This window comes from Phyllobates terribilis, unplaced genomic scaffold, assembly GCF_046119375.1.
Source record: "Phyllobates terribilis strain yellow unplaced genomic scaffold, ASM4611937v1 Scaffold_236__1_contigs__length_3049075, whole genome shotgun sequence".
NCBI classification, from domain to species: Eukaryota; Metazoa; Chordata; class Amphibia; order Anura; family Dendrobatidae; genus Phyllobates; species Phyllobates terribilis.
The window spans coordinates 2,937,899-2,957,344 of record NW_027362996.1 but is presented as its reverse complement, the minus strand read 5'-3'; the positions used below and the strand labels follow the sequence as shown (position 1 = coordinate 2,957,344).

Sequence of the window (19,446 nt, the reverse complement as noted above, 5' to 3'; positions counted from 1 at the left end):
TTTGGGTTGGTTTCTCTTTTATAGTCTGCAGGCATTAAATGAAAGAAGTCAGTGTTCCAGCAGAGGGAGACAACGTTTCAGAAAAGGCATTGTAGCAAACCAAAAAAGAAATTTTAAGCGCAGCAGAGTAACCAGCTCACATACCTGTTAGCTCAGGTGAGTTTAAAAGGCTGCTGTTGATAACAAGGGCATTTGCTAAATAGATGGTGTGTGTGCAACAATATACTGAAAGGTCAATTATATTGTGCAGCTTATCTCACCACCTGTAGTTATTTAGGTGAAAGCTCCAAAATGCTTGCCTAATATGTCTGTTTATCCAAAAGGAAGTATAGAGGGAGAGCTAGATAGATAGCATTGCATTACATTACATTACATGGCAATGCAATGCACAGTTGCTGAAGTTGAACCAAAATGAGCTTGTCATCTGGCTTCTGCAACTTTTAACATGAAAAATCCAATGAGGAGAAGAAAAGCAAAGCCAAAGAGTCCATCCCAAAATCCGACAAACAAGCAAAATGAACAAAAAGCATTGAATTCAATTCTTTCTGATTTTAGAAACTGCATTAAAGAAGGGGTGCACCGGTCCTGGAGATACTGCAATACCAGGTCAATGCGTGGAGTGGACAGAGCAAGCTCTTTTTCCATCTCCCTGTTCTAAAAATCCATTTAATATATGGTCCCCAGATAGGGGACCTATCAGATATTAAACTGATAAGAACAGATACTACACTTGATCTTAGCCAAAAGGCCGAGAAGCGATAACCAGAATTGGTTTCCGACTACGGTGCCACCCAAGGATTCTGAAAAGTCCATTTGTGGAGATGGCCACCTGGACTCCCGTTAAGAAGACATGCTGTCAACCTCTAGATCCCTCACATGCCTGCACTTTTCGGCTTGCTGCTGCTGCAATCCACGCGTTTTAGATCTGCATAACTCCACCTCTTTTAGCACAGTACCCTCAACCCCCGGCTGTTCCCACCCGCCTCAACACCGTTGGAAGGGAGGAGAACCAATTAAGGCGGGGGGGGGGGTGGAACGAGCAGCTGTCTACCCTTAGCAGGAGGGTTGCTGATTAATTACCTCTCCTGCTGCTGCTGCTGCTGGCTGTCCAGCAGCAGACTGAAGGTGGCTGCTGCTGTGCGCAGGTATATAAAGGCTCAGAGCCTATTATGACACGCGCAGCCAGCGTTCCATTGCCACATTCCGTCTACTGCAGGCGGGATACCTGGATGGCTGAATGTCACTGAGAAGCTCACAGAGACCGCCATAAGCAACAGTTTAAAAGAATGCCACAGACTAATCAACCAAACTTTTTGGGTTGGTTTCTCTTTTATAGTCTGCAGGCATTAAATGAAAGAAGTCAGTGTTCCAGCAGAGGGAGACAACGTTTCAGAAAAGGCATTGTAGCAAACCAAAAAAGAAATTTTAAGCGCAGCAGAGTAACCAGCTCACATACCTGTTAGCTCAGGTGAGTTTAAAAGGCTGCTGTTGATAACAAGGGCATTTGCTAAATAGATGGTGTGTGTGCAACAATATACTGAAAGGTCAATTATATTGTGCAGCTTATCTCACCACCTGTAGTTATTTAGGTGAAAGCTCCAAAATGCTTGCCTAATATGTCTGTTTATCCAAAAGGAAGTATAGAGGGAGAGCTAGATAGATAGCATTGCATTACATTACATTACATGGCAATGCAATGCACAGTTGCTGAAGTTGAACCAAAATGAGCTTGTCATCTGGCTTCTGCAACTTTTAACATGAAAAATCCAATGAGGAGAAGAAAAGCAAAGCCAAAGAGTCCATCCCAAAATCCGACAAACAAGCAAAATGAACAAAAAGCATTGAATTCAATTCTTTCTGATTTTAGAAACTGCATTAAAGAAGGGGTGCACCGGTCCTGGAGATACTGCAATACCAGGTCAATGCGTGGAGTGGACAGAGCAAGCTCTTTTTCCATCTCCCTGTTCTAAAAATCCATTTAATATATGGTCCCCAGATAGGGGACGTATCAGATATTAAACTGATAAGAACAGATACTACACTTGATCTTAGCCAAAAGGCCGAGAAGCGATAACCAGAATTGGTTTCCGACTACGGTGCCACCCAAGGATTCTGAAAAGTCCATTTGTGGAGATGGCCACCTGGACTCCCGTTAAGAAGACATGCTGTCAACCTCTAGATCCCTCACATGCCTGCACTTTTCGGCTTGCTGCTGCTGCAATCCACGCGTTTTAGATCTGCATAACTCCACCTCTTTTAGCACAGTACCCTCAACCCTCGGCTGTTCCCACCCGCCTCAACACCGTTGGAAGGGAGGAGAAATAATTAAGGCGGGGGGGGGGGGTGGAACGAGCAGCTGTCTACCCTTAGCAGGAGGGTTGCTGATTAATTACCTCTCCTGCTGCTGCTGCTGCTGGCTGTCCAGCAGCAGACTGAAGGTGGCTGCTGCTGTGCGCAGGTATATAAAGGCTCAGAGCCTATTATGACACGCGCAGCCAGCGTTCCATTGCCACATTCCGTCTACTGCAGGCGGGATACCTGGATGGCTGAATGTCACTGAGAAGCTCACAGAGACCGCCATAAGCAACAGTTTAAAAGAATGCCACAGACTAATCAACCAAACTTTTTGGGTTGGTTTCTCTTTTATAGTCTGCAGGCATTAAATGAAAGAAGTCAGTGTTCCAGCAGAGGGAGACAACGTTTCAGAAAAGGCATTGTAGCAAACCAAAAAAGAAATTTTAAGCGCAGCAGAGTAACCAGCTCACATACCTGTTAGCTCAGGTGAGTTTAAAAGGCTGCTGTTGATAACAAGGGCATTTGCTAAATAGATGGTGTGTGTGCAACAATATACTGAAAGGTCAATTATATTGTGCAGCTTATCTCACCACCTGTAGTTATTTAGGTGAAAGCTCCAAAATGCTTGCCTAATATGTCTGTTTATCCAAAAGGAAGTATAGAGGGAGAGCTAGATAGATAGCATTGCATTACATTACATTACATGGCAATGCAATGCACAGTTGCTGAAGTTGAACCAAAATGAGCTTGTCATCTGGCTTCTGCAACTTTTAACATGAAAAATCCAATGAGGAGAAGAAAAGCAAAGCCAAAGAGTCCATCCCAAAATCCGACAAACAAGCAAAATGAACAAAAAGCATTGAATTCAATTCTTTCTGATTTTAGAAACTGCATTAAAGAAGGGGTGCACCGGTCCTGGAGATACTGCAATACCAGGTCAATGCGTGGAGTGGACAGAGCAAGCTCTTTTTCCATCTCCCTGTTCTAAAAATCCATTTAATATATGGTCCCCAGATAGGGGACGTATCAGATATTAAACTGATAAGAACAGATACTACACTTGATCTTAGCCAAAAGGCCGAGAAGCGATAACCAGAATTGGTTTCCGACTACGGTGCCACCCAAGGATTCTGAAAAGTCCATTTGTGGAGATGGCCACCTGGACTCCCGTTAAGAAGACATGCTGTCAACCTCTAGATCCCTCACATGCCTGCACTTTTCGGCTTGCTGCTGCTGCAATCCACGCGTTTTAGATCTGCATAACTCCACCTCTTTTAGCACAGTACCCTCAACCCCCGGCTGTTCCCACCCGCCTCAACACCGTTGGAAGGGAGGAGAACCAATTAAGGCGGGGGGGGGGGTGGAACGAGCAGCTGTCTACCCTTAGCAGGAGGGTTGCTGATTAATTACCTCTCCTGCTGCTGCTGCTGGCTGTCCAGCAGCAGACTGAAGGTGGCTGCTGCTGTGCGCAGGTATATAAAGGCTCAGAGCCTATTATGACACGCGCAGCCAGCGTTCCATTGCCACATTCCGTCTACTGCAGGCGGGATACCTGGATGGCTGAATGTCACTGAGAAGCTCACAGAGACCGCCATAAGCAACAGTTTAAAAGAATGCCACAGACTAATCAACCAAACTTTTTGGGTTGGTTTCTCTTTTATAGTCTGCAGGCATTAAATGAAAGAAGTCAGTGTTCCAGCAGAGGGAGACAACGTTTCAGAAAAGGCATTGTAGCAAACCAAAAAAGAAATTTTAAGCGCAGCAGAGTAACCAGCTCACATACCTGTTAGCTCAGGTGAGTTTAAAAGGCTGCTGTTGATAACAAGGGCATTTGCTAAATAGATGGTGTGTGTGCAACAATATACTGAAAGGTCAATTATATTGTGCAGCTTATCTCACCACCTGTAGTTATTTAGGTGAAAGCTCCAAAATGCTTGCCTAATATGTCTGTTTATCCAAAAGGAAGTATAGAGGGAGAGCTAGATAGATAGCATTGCATTACATTACATTACATGGCAATGCAATGCACAGTTGCTGAAGTTGAACCAAAATGAGCTTGTCATCTGGCTTCTGCAACTTTTAACATGAAAAATCCAATGAGGAGAAGAAAAGCAAAGCCAAAGAGTCCATCCCAAAATCCGACAAACAAGCAAAATGAACAAAAAGCATTGAATTCAATTCTTTCTGATTTTAGAAACTGCATTAAAGAAGGGGTGCACCGGTCCTGGAGATACTGCAATACCAGGTCAATGCGTGGAGTGGACAGAGCAAGCTCTTTTTCCATCTCCCTGTTCTAAAAATCCATTTAATATATGGTCCCCAGATAGGGGACGTATCAGATATTAAACTGATAAGAACAGATACTACACTTGATCTTAGCCAAAAGGCCGAGAAGCGATAACCAGAATTGGTTTCCGACTACGGTGCCACCGAAGGATTCTGAAAAGTCCATTTGTGGAGATGGCCACCTGGACTCCCGTTAAGAAGACATGCTGTCAACCTCTAGATCCCTCACATGCCTGCACTTTTCGGCTTGCTGCTGCTGCAATCCACGCGTTTTAGATCTGCATAACTCCACCTCTTTTAGCACAGTACCCTCAACCCCCGGCTGTTCCCACCCGCCTCAACACCGTTGGAAGGGAGGAGAACCAATTAAGGCGGGGGGGGGGGGTGGAACGAGCAGCTGTCTACCCTTAGCAGGAGGGTTGCTGATTAATTACCTCTCCTGCTGCTGCTGCTGCTGGCTGTCCAGCAGCAGACTGAAGGTGGCTGCTGCTGTGCGCAGGTATATAAAGGCTCAGAGCCTATTATGACACGCGCAGCCAGCGTTCCATTGCCACATTCCGTCTACTGCAGGCGGGATACCTGGATGGCTGAATGTCACTGAGAAGCTCACAGAGACCGCCATAAGCAACAGTTTAAAAGAATGCCACAGACTAATCAACCAAACTTTTTGGGTTGGTTTCTCTTTTATAGTCTGCAGGCATTAAATGAAAGAAGTCAATGTTCCAGCAGAGGGAGACAACGTTTCAGAAAAGGCATTGTAGCAAACCAAAAAAGAAATTTTAAGCGCAGCAGAGTAACCAGCTCACATACCTGTTAGCTCAGGTGAGTTTAAAAGGCTGCTGTTGATAACAAGGGCATTTGCTAAATAGATGGTGTGTGTGCAACAATATACTGAAAGGTCAATTATATTGTGCAGCTTATCTCACCACCTGTAGTTATTTAGGTGAAAGCTCCAAAATGCTTGCCTAATATGTCTGTTTATCCAAAAGGAAGTATAGAGGGAGAGCTAGATAGATAGCATTGCATTACATTACATTACATGGCAATGCAATGCACAGTTGCTGAAGTTGAACCAAAATGAGCTTGTCATCTGGCTTCTGCAACTTTTAACATGAAAAATCCAATGAGGAGAAGAAAATCAAAGCCAAAGAGTCCATCCCAAAATCCGACAAACAAGCAAAATGAACAAAAAGCATTGAATTCAATTCTTTCTGATTTTTGAAACTGCATTAAAGAAGGGGTGCACCGGTCCTGGAGATACTGCAATACCAGGTCAATGCGTGGAGTGGACAGAGCAAGCTCTTTTTCCATCTCCCTGTTCTAAAAATCCATTTAATATATGGTCCCCAGATAGGGGACGTATCAGATATTAAACTGATAAGAACAGATACTACACTTGATCTTAGCCAAAAGGCCGAGAAGCGATAACCAGAATTGGTTTCCGACTACGGTGCCACCCAATGATTCTGAAAAGTCCATTTGTGGAGATGGCCACCTGGACTCCCGTTAAGAAGACATGCTGTCAACCTCTAGATCCCTCACATGCCTGCACTTTTCGGCTTGCTGCTGCTGCAATCCACGCGTTTTAGATCTGCATAACTCCACCTCTTTTAGCACAGTACCCTCAACCCCCGGCTGTTCCCACCCGCCTCAACACCGTTGGAAGGGAGGAGAACCAATTAAGGCGGGGGGGGGGGTGGAACGAGCAGCTGTCTACCCTTAGCAGGAGGGTTGCTGATTAATTACCTCTCCTGCTGCTGCTGCTGCTGGCTGTCCAGCAGCAGACTGAAGGTGGCTGCTGCTGTGCGCAGGTATATAAAGGCTCAGAGCCTATTATGACACGCGCAGCCAGCGTTCCATTGCCACATTCCGTCTACTGCAGGCGGGATACCTGGATGGCTGAATGTCACTGAGAAGCTCACAGAGACCGCCATAAGCAACAGTTTAAAAGAATGCCACAGACTAATCAACCAAACTTTTTGGGTTGGTTTCTCTTTTATAGTCTGCAGGCATTAAATGAAAGAAGTCAGTGTTCCAGCAGAGGGAGACAACGTTTCAGAAAAGGCATTGTAGCAAACCAAAAAAGAAATTTTAAGCGCAGCAGAGTAACCAGCTCACATACCTGTTAGCTCAGGTGAGTTTAAAAGGCTGCTGTTGATAACAAGGGCATTTGCTAAATAGATGGTGTGTGTGCAACAATATACTGAAAGGTCAATTATATTGTGCAGCTTATCTCACCACCTGTAGTTATTTAGGTGAAAGCTCCAAAATGCTTGCCTAATATGTCTGTTTATCCAAAAGGAAGTATAGAGGGAGAGCTAGATAGATAGCATTGCATTACATTACATTACATGGCAATGCAATGCACAGTTGCTGAAGTTGAACCAAAATGAGCTTGTCATCTGGCTTCTGCAACTTTTAACATGAAAAATCCAATGAGGAGAAGAAAAGCAAAGCCAAAGAGTCCATCCCAAAATCCGACAAACAAGCAAAATGAACAAAAAGCATTGAATTCAATTCTTTCTGATTTTAGAAACTGCATTAAAGAAGGGGTGCACCGGTCCTGGAGATACTGCAATACCAGGTCAATGCGTGGAGTGGACAGAGCAAGCTCTTTTTCCATCTCCCTGTTCTAAAAATCCATTTAATATATGGTCCCCAGATAGGGGACGTATCAGATATTAAACTGATAAGAACAGATACTACACTTGATCTTAGCCAAAAGGCCGAGAAGCGATAACCAGAATTGGTTTCAGACTACGGTGCCACCCAAGGATTCTGAAAAGTCCATTTGTGGAGATGGCCACCTGGACTCCCGTTAAGAAGACATGCTGTCAACCTCTAGATCCCTCACATGCCTGCACTTTTTGGCTTGCTGCTGCTGCAATCCACGCATTTTAGATCTGCATAACTCCACCTCTTTTAGCACAGTACCCTCAACCCCCGGCTGTTCCCACCCGCCTCAACACCGTTGGAAGGGAGGAGAACCAATTAAGGCGGGGGGGGGGGGTGGAACGAGCAGCTGTCTACCCTTAGCAGGAGGGTTGCTGATTAATTATCTCTCCTGCTGCTGCTGCTGCTGGCTGTCCAGCAGCAGACTGAAGGTGGCTGCTGCTGTGCGCAGGTATATAAAGGCTCAGAGCCTATTATGACACGCGCAGCCAGCGTTCCATTGCCACATTCCGTCTACTGCAGGCGGGATACCTGGATGGCTGAATGTCACTGAGAAGCTCACAGAGACCGCCATAAGCAACAGTTTAAAAGAATGCCACAGACTAATCAACCAAACTTTTTGGGTTGGTTTCTCTTTTATAGTCTGCAGGCATTAAATGAAAGAAGTCAGTGTTCCAGCAGAGGGAGACAACGTTTCAGAAAAGGCATTGTAGCAAACCAAAAAAGAAATTTTAAGCGCAGCAGAGTAACCAGCTCACATACCTGTTAGCTCAGGTGAGTTTAAAAGGCTGCTGTTGATAACAAGGGCATTTGCTAAATAGATGGTGTGTGTGCAACAATATACTGAAAGGTCAATTATATTGTGCAGCTTATCTCACCACCTGTAGTTATTTAGGTGAAAGCTCCAAAATGCTTGCCTAATATGTCTGTTTATCCAAAAGGAAGTATAGAGGGAGAGCTAGATAGATAGCATTGCATTACATTACATTACATGGCAATGCAATGCACAGTTGCTGAAGTTGAACCAAAATGAGCTTGTCATCTGGCTTCTGCAACTTTTAACATGAAAAATCCAATGAGGAGAAGAAAATCAAAGCCAAAGAGTCCATCCCAAAATCCGACAAACAAGCAAAATGAACAAAAAGCATTGAATTCAATTCTTTCTGATTTTTGAAACTGCATTAAAGAAGGGGTGCACCGGTCCTGGAGATACTGCAATACCAGGTCAATGCGTGGAGTGGACAGAGCAAGCTCTTTTTCCATCTCCCTGTTCTAAAAATCCATTTAATATATGGTCCCCAGATAGGGGACGTATCAGATATTAAACTGATAAGAACAGATACTACACTTGATCTTAGCCAAAAGGCCGAGAAGCGATAACCAGAATTGGTTTCCGACTACGGTGCCACCCAATGATTCTGAAAAGTCCATTTGTGGAGATGGCCACCTGGACTCCCGTTAAGAAGACATGCTGTCAACCTCTAGATCCCTCACATGCCTGCACTTTTCGGCTTGCTGCTGCTGCAATCCACGCGTTTTAGATCTGCATAACTCCACCTCTTTTAGCACAGTACCCTCAACCCCCGGCTGTTCCCACCCGCCTCAACACCGTTGGAAGGGAGGAGAACCAATTAAGGCGGGGGGGGGGGTGGAACGAGCAGCTGTCTACCCTTAGCAGGAGGGTTGCTGATTAATTACCTCTCCTGCTGCTGCTGCTGCTGGCTGTCCAGCAGCAGACTGAAGGTGGCTGCTGCTGTGCGCAGGTATATAAAGGCTCAGAGCCTATTATGACACGCGCAGCCAGCGTTCCATTGCCACATTCCGTCTACTGCAGGCGGGATACCTGGATGGCTGAATGTCACTGAGAAGCTCACAGAGACCGCCATAAGCAACAGTTTAAAAGAATGCCACAGACTAATCAACCAAACTTTTTGGGTTGGTTTCTCTTTTATAGTCTGCAGGCATTAAATGAAAGAAGTCAGTGTTCCAGCAGAGGGAGACAACGTTTCAGAAAAGGCATTGTAGCAAACCAAAAAAGAAATTTTAAGCGCAGCAGAGTAACCAGCTCACATACCTGTTAGCTCAGGTGAGTTTAAAAGGCTGCTGTTGATAACAAGGGCATTTGCTAAATAGATGGTGTGTGTGCAACAATATACTGAAAGGTCAATTATATTGTGCAGCTTATCTCACCACCTGTAGTTATTTAGGTGAAAGCTCCAAAATGCTTGCCTAATATGTCTGTTTATCCAAAAGGAAGTATAGAGGGAGAGCTAGATAGATAGCATTGCATTACATTACATTACATGGCAATGCAATGCACAGTTGCTGAAGTTGAACCAAAATGAGCTTGTCATCTGGCTTCTGCAACTTTTAACATGAAAAATCCAATGAGGAGAAGAAAAGCAAAGCCAAAGAGTCCATCCCAAAATCCGACAAACAAGCAAAATGAACAAAAAGCATTGAATTCAATTCTTTCTGATTTTAGAAACTGCATTAAAGAAGGGGTGCACCGGTCCTGGAGATACTGCAATACCAGGTCAATGCGTGGAGTGGACAGAGCAAGCTCTTTTTCCATCTCCCTGTTCTAAAAATCCATTTAATATATGGTCCCCAGATAGGGGACGTATCAGATATTAAACTGATAAGAACAGATACTACACTTGATCTTAGCCAAAAGGCCGAGAAGCGATAACCAGAATTGGTTTCCGACTACGGTGCCACCCAAGGATTCTGAAAAGTCCATTTGTGGAGATGGCCACCTGGACTCCCGTTAAGAAGACATGCTGTCAACCTCTAGATCCCTCACATGCCTGCACTTTTCGGCTTGCTGCTGCTGCAATCCACGCGTTTTAGATCTGCATAACTCCACCTCTTTTAGCACAGTACCCTCAACCCCCGGCTGTTCCCACCCGCCTCAACACCGTTGGAAGGGAGGAGAACCAATTAAGGCGGGGGGGGGGGTGGAACGAGCAGCTGTCTACCCTTAGCAGGAGGGTTGCTGATTAATTACCTCTCCTGCTGCTGCTGCTGCTGGCTGTCCAGCAGCAGACTGAAGGTGGCTGCTGCTGTGCGCAGGTATATAAAGGCTCAGAGCCTATTATGACACGCGCAGCCAGCGTTCCATTGCCACATTCCGTCTACTGCAGGCGGGATACCTGGATGGCTGAATGTCACTGAGAAGCTCACAGAGACCGCCATAAGCAACAGTTTAAAAGAATGCCACAGACTAATCAACCAAACTTTTTGGGTTGGTTTCTCTTTTATAGTCTGCAGGCATTAAATGAAAGAAGTCAGTGTTCCAGCAGAGGGAGACAACGTTTCAGAAAAGGCATTGTAGCAAACCAAAAAAGAAATTTTAAGCGCAGCAGAGTAACCAGCTCACATACCTGTTAGCTCAGGTGAGTTTAAAAGGCTGCTGTTGATAACAAGGGCATTTGCTAAATAGATGGTGTGTGTGCAACAATATACTGAAAGGTCAATTATATTGTGCAGCTTATCTCACCACCTGTAGTTATTTAGGTGAAAGCTCCAAAATGCTTGCCTAATATGTCTGTTTATCCAAAAGGAAGTATAGAGGGAGAGCTAGATAGATAGCATTGCATTACATTACATTACATGGCAATGCAATGCACAGTTGCTGAAGTTGAACCAAAATGAGCTTGTCATCTGGCTTCTGCAACTTTTAACATGAAAAATCCAATGAGGAGAAGAAAAGCAAAGCCAAAGAGTCCATCCCAAAATCCGACAAACAAGCAAAATGAACAAAAAGCATTGAATTCAATTCTTTCTGATTTTAGAAACTGCATTAAAGAAGGGGTGCACCGGTCCTGGAGATACTGCAATACCAGGTCAATGCGTGGAGTGGACAGAGCAAGCTCTTTTTCCATCTCCCTGTTCTAAAAATCCATTTAATATATGGTCCCCAGATAGGGGACGTATCAGATATTAAACTGATAAGAACAGATTTTTTTGACTTGGAATGTACCCAAACATAGGCACACCCGTTTATTGGATAAAACTTAATTACAATACATTAGATATGAACATAAAATCATTACATTTTAAAATACATTCGTACATAAATTGATTTCAGTTCAATAAGGCAATAAAATTACATTAAAATACAGACAATGTGTTTAGATTGCTGTGTTCCATTCTTTTACCAGCCATTGTTTTGATAAAATTACATTTCTCTTTTTATCCAATAAATAATACATATACATTTCACTGAAAGCCAACTCTAAAACATCTTTCACAGATAAAACATCGTGTTTAAAAAGAAGGATGTTCCTGGCCTTCCATAGAGCTTCTTTGATGGTACTGATTGTCTTCCATGCGATGATCCTCTTGCTGGCGTTGGGGCACTCCACACGACCAAATAAGACAGTTTCAAAAGTAAGATCCTTAATGTTTGTCATTTTTTGAAGCAAAGGAAATATTGTAGTCCATGTTTGTCGTGCAAAGTGACAAGTCCATAAAACATGTAAAACAGTCTCATCTCCGAGGCATCTTTGTCTTGGACATCTGGCAGTTCTCACGAGTCCTCTTCGGTGTTGGAATGCCCGACATGGAAGACAATCATGCACACAGCTCCAGGCCAGGTCCTTCTGGGAATTAAAAAGATAGGGTTCATTAATAACTTTCCATATGTCAGTACATTTATTATCATTAAAATTCCCAATCTGTGCAATTGATTCCTTTTGTTTGAAACCATTTAAAATCATTTTGCTATCTCTTAAGTCTTCTGCACTTTTCCCTTTTAAGTCATACGTGTTTACAATAGTTCCTAAAATCTTATAGCTTTCTGGTGTATTAAGAGCATATGGGGAACTTAAAACTGTTTCAAACCATCCATGACGTTTCATAAAATAACCTGTGTTAAAACGGATAAAATATGACCAATAACTATTTTTCGACAGTGCATTAAAACATAAAACAAAAAATCTTATTAAAACAAAAGCTCTAAAATCGGGGAAATCTTTACCGCCTTTCTCTTTAGGCTTGACCACTAACTCTCTTTTCAATTTCTCCATCTTGGAGCTCCAGAAAAAAGTGAAACAAGCTTTGATTATTTTCGTAAAGGTATGTGTGGGGGGGGGGGGGGACACCAAACTTAAGTACAATAACAAAGGCACAATTACCATTTTTATAACTAGTACCTTCCCTTCCATTGTTAATTTCCTCAACCTCCACATACATAGTTTTTGATTTACCTTTTGTGCCACAAGATCCCAGCTTTCTTTACCTTTGTTTGTTTCGTTAAAAATCACACCTAGAATCTTTACAGAGTCACATTCAGGAACCGGTACATCATTTAAAATCATATTCCCCACATTTAAAATACAGCTTTTATTAAAATTTACTTTAAAACCAGATCCACCACAGAAGTATTCCACTTGCCGTAGTGTTTTCCGGATAGACAGGGCATCTTTACATGTTATGGCTACATCATCCATATATCCAGTAACTTTTGCTTCTAGCCCTCCCCCACCTGGCAAATGGACGCCTCGGATTTGCTTGTCTCTCCTTAAGACACTGAGTAGGGGTTCAAGGGCACAAATAAATAACAAGGGGGACAGAGGGCAACCTTGTTTTACACCAGAATTTAAAAACACATCACTTGTCTTAAAACCATTTACTAAAACCTTACTAGTGCAACCATGATAAAATGCTTTGAGAGAGCATAAAAAACCTTCTGGTATACCCATTTTAGCTAAAACATTAAAAAGGAATTGGTGTGACACTCTATCAAATGCTTTTTCAAAGTCGAGAGACAGGACCGCCAGCTTATTTCCCCTCGACTTTGTGTCATCTATTACATCTTTGATTAGATTCAAATTTTCCCAAACACTCCTTCCTGGTATGCCACACACTTGGTTTGGGTGGATTATGTTACCTATTACCTTTTTAAGTCTATTTGCACAAATTTTTGCCATTATTTTGTAATCACAATTTAGAAGGGTGATAGGTCTCCAATTTCTTAGTTGCGTTTTGTCTTCCTTTTTGTATATAAGGGAGACCTCACCTTTCTTCCAGGAGTTCGGTAGGGTTTTTGTATTAAAAACCTCACTAAAAACATAAAATAAATCCTCCTGTAAAATATCATAAAAAACCTTATAAAATTCTATGGGTATACCATCAGGCCCCGGTACTTTACCAGACTTAAAGCTTCTTATGGTCTCAGATATCTCATCTTCAGTTAGACTCTGTAATAAAACATCTTGTGAGACAGGGTCTAAAACAGTTGTAATTTCATCCAAAGTACTTTTCATAAAATGGTCATCAACAGATTTTGTGTTAAAAAGCTCGGAATAAAATTCATGCACTTTAGCTAAAATACCCTCTATGTCTTGTTTACCTTCCATTGATTCAATAAAAACACGATTTTTCACCATACATTTAAAAAAATATCGTGAACAGGTTTCATTATTTTCAACATGTTGGACCTTTGCATGGAAAATTAACTCTTTACCTCTCTGTTCCAAGGTATGCTGAATTTCACTTTTTAAGTCACTAATTTGTTTATCTACTTCAATCTCATGGCTCTTCAATTTATATAAGGTCTCCAATCTAGTGTTGAGTTGCCAATAAAATTCTCTTTTCTCTCTAGCTTTCTGGACCCCAACCTTCATAAAAAAATCTCTTATGTTCTTTTTCATCTTTTCCCACCACCTACTTATAGGGATATGGGGGTCTCTTATTCTTTTAAAATGTAAATAAAATTCAGTAAAATCAGATAAAACTTGGGGGTCTTCTAAAAGGGAAATGTTTAACTTCCAGGTACCTTTTCCTTTTTTCTTAAAATCATTACATTTCACATAAAAGGATAAAAGTTTGTGATCAGAAAAAACATTAGATAAAAGCTCACATTTAAAAGGCAATACATTTTTAGAGCAGAAAATAAAATCAATCCTGGAGCTACAATTCACGTTGCTCCAGGTTACCCATTCCTCTGCAGGCAAGTCTTTATTACACTCCTTAAAAACATCTGTTAAATTAAAATCTTGTATGACATTTTTTAACATAAAAGACGTTTTATCATAATTCCTACTTGTGGAGCTTGAGAACCTTTTTTCTCCACCTAAAATGCAGTTAAAATCTCCTGATAAAATAAGAGGGACAGAATCATTAATAAATAAGGGTAACATATTCAACATATCAGCTCTTTCTTGCTTATCTGTGGCTCCATAAAAGTTTAAAAATTGCCATTTAAAACCATCAATAAAAGCTTTTACTAATAAAATTCTACCTGGTAAAACCTCTTGAACAGAGTCAATAAAAACATTCCCTTTAAAAAGAATGGCGACCCCTGCTGACCTGGACCCGTTTGATCCTGACCATACTGAGGGTCCATGTGCCCAATCAGTCTCATATTCTGTATAATTTAAACTGTGTGGGATGCAGCATTCCTGTAAAAAGAAAACTGTAGCTGTTAGAGAGGATAAAAAATCAAAGAGAGCAACTCTTCTGGTCTTAGTTTTCAACCCTCTAGCGTTAAGAGAAAAACCACTAATCCCTGCCATAAGAGAAAAAAAGGAAATTTAGCATTCTTTCAAACTCTTACCTCAGCTGGTTTATATTTCTATTCCAGGAGATGAGGGATCATTGATCGTCAACAGAGAGCCCGTCACGGAGGACTCCTCATCTGTTAGTGTCCCAGACCGTAGACCTCCCAGGATATACTCTTGTTCCATTCTGTCCAACTCTGCTTGGTCGTATTGCCTGCCTCTTTGCTCACGAACCCCCATTTGGACCCCTATCGAGGCACCATCTGGGGGAATCGTATCGAGCACATGCGTCTCAGACGTTGACCACTTATTTTCAGGAGTTTCCAGGATCACTGAGTCAGCCATCTCCATCTCCCCCTCCATTTCTGAAGGGGGTGGGACATTGGCAACCTCCTCACCCTGTAAAGGCACCGTTTGAGGTTTCCCACTTCCATCCGGGGGTTCCGGTGGGGGTACTTCCTTAGGTGCCCTATCCACTCCGTGCAACCTGCGTTTTTTTGGCCCAGACTGTTCGCGCCCTTGAGTATTCCCAGGAGGATTCGAAGGTGAGGATTGGCCTGTAGCACCCACCCTCGGTCCCTCCGCAGGGGTTTCTGTTTGTGGGTTACCACGCCGTTCCCTCTTTTGCTTCGAGTTTCCAACAGTACACCATGGCTCACCATCCACGGTCGGTATTTCCATACTCTCCCCCTCATTCTCCTCCGCGGGCTTGTCCGAACCAGCCGAGGGTTGGTCAGGGGGTGAGGGCTTTTCTGGTTCAGGGGGTGAAGGTCTCTCTGTTTGCCCAGCTTGAGCTCTCTTTGAGGTATTCCTAAAAGGACAATGAGAAAAAGCATGACCTCTGGAAACACAGTTGCTACAAAAAATTCCAGTTGTACAATTTTCAGTTTTATGGTCTTTGCTCCCACAGGCTACACAAGTAATGTCACAGTTAGAATGGCCGTATTTTTTGCATTTCCTACAGAATGCTGGCATTCCATTAAAAAAGAGGTCACCATTCGTGTTTCCAATTCTAAAACGTGCTGGGGGAAGTCTTATACCCCCCGGACTTGAAGTGTCCTTAATACATGTCACCGTAAATTTCCACTTACACGCCCAAACTCCGCACTCATTCATAACTTTTCCATGGCTTACCACTTTGCTGAAATAATTGGATAAAAATGAAATAACATCGCTTTCTTTTGTATAAGGAGAGTAAATTTTAACAATTACAGTTTTTATCACATCTAATTCATGTTCGACAATTTTAACACCTTTAAAGATTGGCTTTCTCTGGTAAATTATATCAGGATCATTCATTTTACGGCAAAAATCTTGGTGGATACCTTTTTCAGTGAATGTGACATCGTATACACCACGCTTCGGGTAGTCTTGGATTGCCAGGATCTCGGATTTCTGGATTGAAAAAAATTTCACAAGAAGATCATCCACAATAAAACGTAAACCTCTGTTATCTTTACCTCCCTCATGGAAGTAAAACCGCACCGTATGCCGTAACCGGGCATAGGTCGGAATTTCACCTGGATCTGAATCCATGGTGAAACAAGGATTTCCGCAACAGGAAAACGGGGATTTCCGCAACCAATAATGGGGGATTTCCGCAACTAAGGAGTCGCTGAACAATCCTAGGACTGTACAGCTGGGATCGCAACCCGTTGCCCAGGGACTAAGCCCACCTCCTTATAGCAGCAAGGGCCTAAGCCCCACTACAAGAGTGGGACCCGAACCCAAGGCCAAGAGGCGGGGTACCCCAGGCACCTTCCAACTACAATCAATGCCAGTAAAACCAACACTAGATCGCAGCCAAAAGGCCGAGAAGCGATAACCAGAATTGGTTTCCGACTACGGTGCCACCCAAGGATTCTGAAAAGTCCATTTGTGGAGATGGCCACCTGGACTCCCGTTAAGAAGACATGCTGTCAACCTCTAGATCCCTCACATGCCTGCACTTTTCGGCTTGCTGCTGCTGCAATCCACGTTTTAGATCTGCATAACTCCACCTCTTTTAGCACAGTACCCTCAACCCCCGGCTGTTCCCACTCGCCTCAACACCGTTGGAAGGGAGGAGAACCAATTAAGGCGGGGGGGGGGGTGGAACGAGCAGCTGTCTACCCTTAGCAGGAGGGTTGCTGATTAATTACCTCTCCTGCTGCTGCTGCTGCTGGCTGTCCAGCAGCAGACTGAAGGTGGCTGCTGCTGTGCGCAGGTATATAAAGGCTCAGAGCCTATTATGACACGCGCAGCCAGCGTTCCATTGCCACATTCCGTCTACTGCAGGCGGGATACCTGGATGGCTGAATGTCACTGAGAAGCTCACAGAGACCGCCATAAGCAACAGTTTAAAAGAATGCCACAGACTAATCAACCAAACTTTTTGGGTTGGTTTCTCTTTTATAGTCTGCAGGCATTAAATGAAAGAAGTCAGTGTTCCAGCAGAGGGAGACAACGTTTCAGAAAAGGCATTGTAGCAAACCAAAAAAGAAATTTTAAGCGCAGCAGAGTAACCAGCTCACATACCTGTTAGCTCAGGTGAGTTTAAAAGGCTGCTGTTGATAACAAGGGCATTTGCTAAATATATGGTGTGTGTGCAACAATATACTGAAAGGTCAATTATATTGTGCAGCTTATCTCACCACCTGTAGTTATTTAGGTGAAAGCTCCAAAATGCTTGCCTAATATGTCTGTTTATCCAAAAGGAAGTATAGAGGGAGAGCTAGATAGATAGCATTGCATTACATTACATTACATGGCAATGCAATGCACAGTTGCTGAAGTTGAACCAAAATGAGCTTGTCATCTGGCTTCTGCAACTTTTAACATGAAAAATCCAATGAGGAGAAGAAAAGCAAAGCCAAAGAGTCCATCCCAAAATCCGACAAACAAGCAAAATGAACAAAAAGCATTGAATTCAATTCTTTCTGATTTTAGAAACTGCATTAAAGAAGGGGTGCACCGGTCCTGGAGATACTGCAATACCAGGTCAATGCGTGGAGTGGACAGAGCAAGCTCTTTTTCCATCTCCCTGTTCTAAAAATCCATTTAATATATGGTCCCCAGATAGGGGACGTATCAGATATTAAACTGATAAGAACAGATACTACACTTGATCTTAGCCAAAAGGCCGAGAAGCGATAACCAGAATTGGTTTCCGACTACGGTGCCACCCAAGGATTCTGAAAAGTCCATTTGTGGAGATGGCCACCTGGACTCCCGTTAAGAAGACATGCTGTCAACCTCTAGATCCCTCACATGCCTGCACTTTTCGGCTTGCTGCTGCTGCAATCCACGCGTTTTAGATCTGCATAACTCCACCTCTTTTAGCACAGTACCCTCAACCCCCGGCTGTTCCCACCCGCCTCAACACCGTTGGAAGGGAGGAGAACCAATTAAGGCGGGGGGGGGGGGGTGGAACGAGCAGCTGTCTACCCTTAGCAGGAGGGTTGCTGATTAATTACCTCTCCTGCTGCTGCTGCTGCTGGCTGTCCAGCAGCAGACTGAAGATGGCTGCTGCTGTGCGCAGGTATATAAAGGCTCAGAGCCTATTATGACACGCGCAGCCAGCGTTCCATTGCCACATTCCGTCTACTGCAGGCGGGATACCTGGATGGCTGAATGTCACTGAGAAGCTCACAGAGACCGCCATAAGCAACAGATTAAAAGAATGCCACAGACTAATCAACCAAACTTTTTGGGTTGGTTTCTCTTTTAAAGTCTGCAGGCATTAAATGAAAGAAGTCAGTGTTCCAGCAGAGGGAGACAACGTTTCAGAAAAGGCATTGTAGCAAACCAAAAAAGAAATTTTAAGCGCAGCAGAGTAACCAGCTCACATACCTGTTAGCTCAGGTGAGTTTAAAAGGCTGCTGTTGATAACAAGGGCATTTGCTAAATAGATGGTGTGTGTGCAACAATATACTGAAAGGTCAATTATATTGTGCAGCTTATCTCACCACCTGTAGTTATTTAGGTGAAAGCTCCAAAATGCTTGCCTAATATGTCTGTTTATCCAAAAGGAAGTATAGAGGGAGAGCTAGATAGATAGCATTGCATTACATTACATTACATGGCAATGCAATGCACAGTTGCTGAAGTTGAACCAAAATGAGCTTGTCATCTGGCTTCTGCAACTTTTAACATGAAAAATCCAATGAGGAGAAGAAAAGCAAAGCCAAAGAGTCCATCCCAAAATCCGACAAACAAGCAAAATGAACAAAAAGCATTGAATTCAATTCTTTCTGATTTTAGAAACTGCATTAAAGAAGGGGTGCACCGGTCCTGGAGATACTGCAATACCAGGTCAATGCGTGGAGTGGACAGAGCAAGCTCTTTTTCCATCTCCCTGTTCTAAAAATCCATTTAATATATGGTCCCCAGATAGGGGACGTATCAGATATTAAACTGATAAGAACAGATACTACACTTGATCTTAGCCAAAAGGCCGAGAAGCGATAACCAGAATTGGTTTCCGACTACGGTGCCACCCAAGGATTCTGAAAAGTCCATTTGTGGAGATGGCCACCTGGACTCCCGTTAAGAAGACATGCTGTCAACCTCTAGATCCCTCACATGCCTGCACTTTTCGGCTTGCTGCTGCTGCAATCCACGCGTTTTAGATCTGCATAACTCCACCTCTTTTAGCACAGTACCCTCAACCCCCGGCTGTTCCCACCCGCCTCAACACCGTTGG

At 43.3% G+C, this 19,446-nt stretch overlaps 10 non-coding genes and 1 pseudogene across 10 annotated transcripts; all 11 read right to left on the bottom strand.

Moving 5' to 3' along the window:
- Positions 1-569: 569 nt before the first annotated feature.
- Positions 570-760, bottom strand: LOC141216382 (U2 spliceosomal RNA). Its single transcript, XR_012285417.1, has one exon. It is a non-coding gene; the product is annotated as a U2 spliceosomal RNA (small nuclear RNA).
- Positions 761-1,881: 1,121 nt separating this feature from the next.
- On the bottom strand, positions 1,882-2,072 carry LOC141216220 (U2 spliceosomal RNA). The gene has a single exon (XR_012285261.1). It is a non-coding gene; the product is annotated as a U2 spliceosomal RNA (small nuclear RNA).
- Positions 2,073-3,194: 1,122 nt separating this feature from the next.
- Positions 3,195-3,385, bottom strand: LOC141216218 (U2 spliceosomal RNA). The gene has a single exon (XR_012285258.1). It is a non-coding gene; the product is annotated as a U2 spliceosomal RNA (small nuclear RNA).
- A 1,118-nt stretch (positions 3,386-4,503) lies between these two features.
- Positions 4,504-4,694, bottom strand: LOC141216217 (U2 spliceosomal RNA). Its single transcript, XR_012285257.1, has one exon. It is a non-coding gene; the product is annotated as a U2 spliceosomal RNA (small nuclear RNA).
- A 1,122-nt stretch (positions 4,695-5,816) lies between these two features.
- Positions 5,817-6,007, bottom strand: LOC141216216 (U2 spliceosomal RNA). Its single transcript, XR_012285256.1, has one exon. It is a non-coding gene; the product is annotated as a U2 spliceosomal RNA (small nuclear RNA).
- A 1,121-nt stretch (positions 6,008-7,128) lies between these two features.
- Positions 7,129-7,319, bottom strand: LOC141216215 (U2 spliceosomal RNA). The gene has a single exon (XR_012285255.1). It is a non-coding gene; the product is annotated as a U2 spliceosomal RNA (small nuclear RNA).
- Positions 7,320-8,441: 1,122 nt separating this feature from the next.
- On the bottom strand, positions 8,442-8,632 carry LOC141216214 (U2 spliceosomal RNA). Its single transcript, XR_012285254.1, has one exon. It is a non-coding gene; the product is annotated as a U2 spliceosomal RNA (small nuclear RNA).
- Positions 8,633-9,753: 1,121 nt separating this feature from the next.
- On the bottom strand, positions 9,754-9,944 carry LOC141216213 (U2 spliceosomal RNA). Its single transcript, XR_012285253.1, has one exon. It is a non-coding gene; the product is annotated as a U2 spliceosomal RNA (small nuclear RNA).
- Positions 9,945-11,065: 1,121 nt separating this feature from the next.
- Positions 11,066-11,235, bottom strand: LOC141216778 (U2 spliceosomal RNA; annotated as a pseudogene).
- Positions 11,236-17,704: 6,469 nt separating this feature from the next.
- On the bottom strand, positions 17,705-17,895 carry LOC141216212 (U2 spliceosomal RNA). Its single transcript, XR_012285252.1, has one exon. It is a non-coding gene; the product is annotated as a U2 spliceosomal RNA (small nuclear RNA).
- A 1,123-nt stretch (positions 17,896-19,018) lies between these two features.
- LOC141216211 (U2 spliceosomal RNA) lies at positions 19,019-19,209 on the bottom strand. Its single transcript, XR_012285251.1, has one exon. It is a non-coding gene; the product is annotated as a U2 spliceosomal RNA (small nuclear RNA).
- Positions 19,210-19,446: the final 237 nt, after the last annotated feature.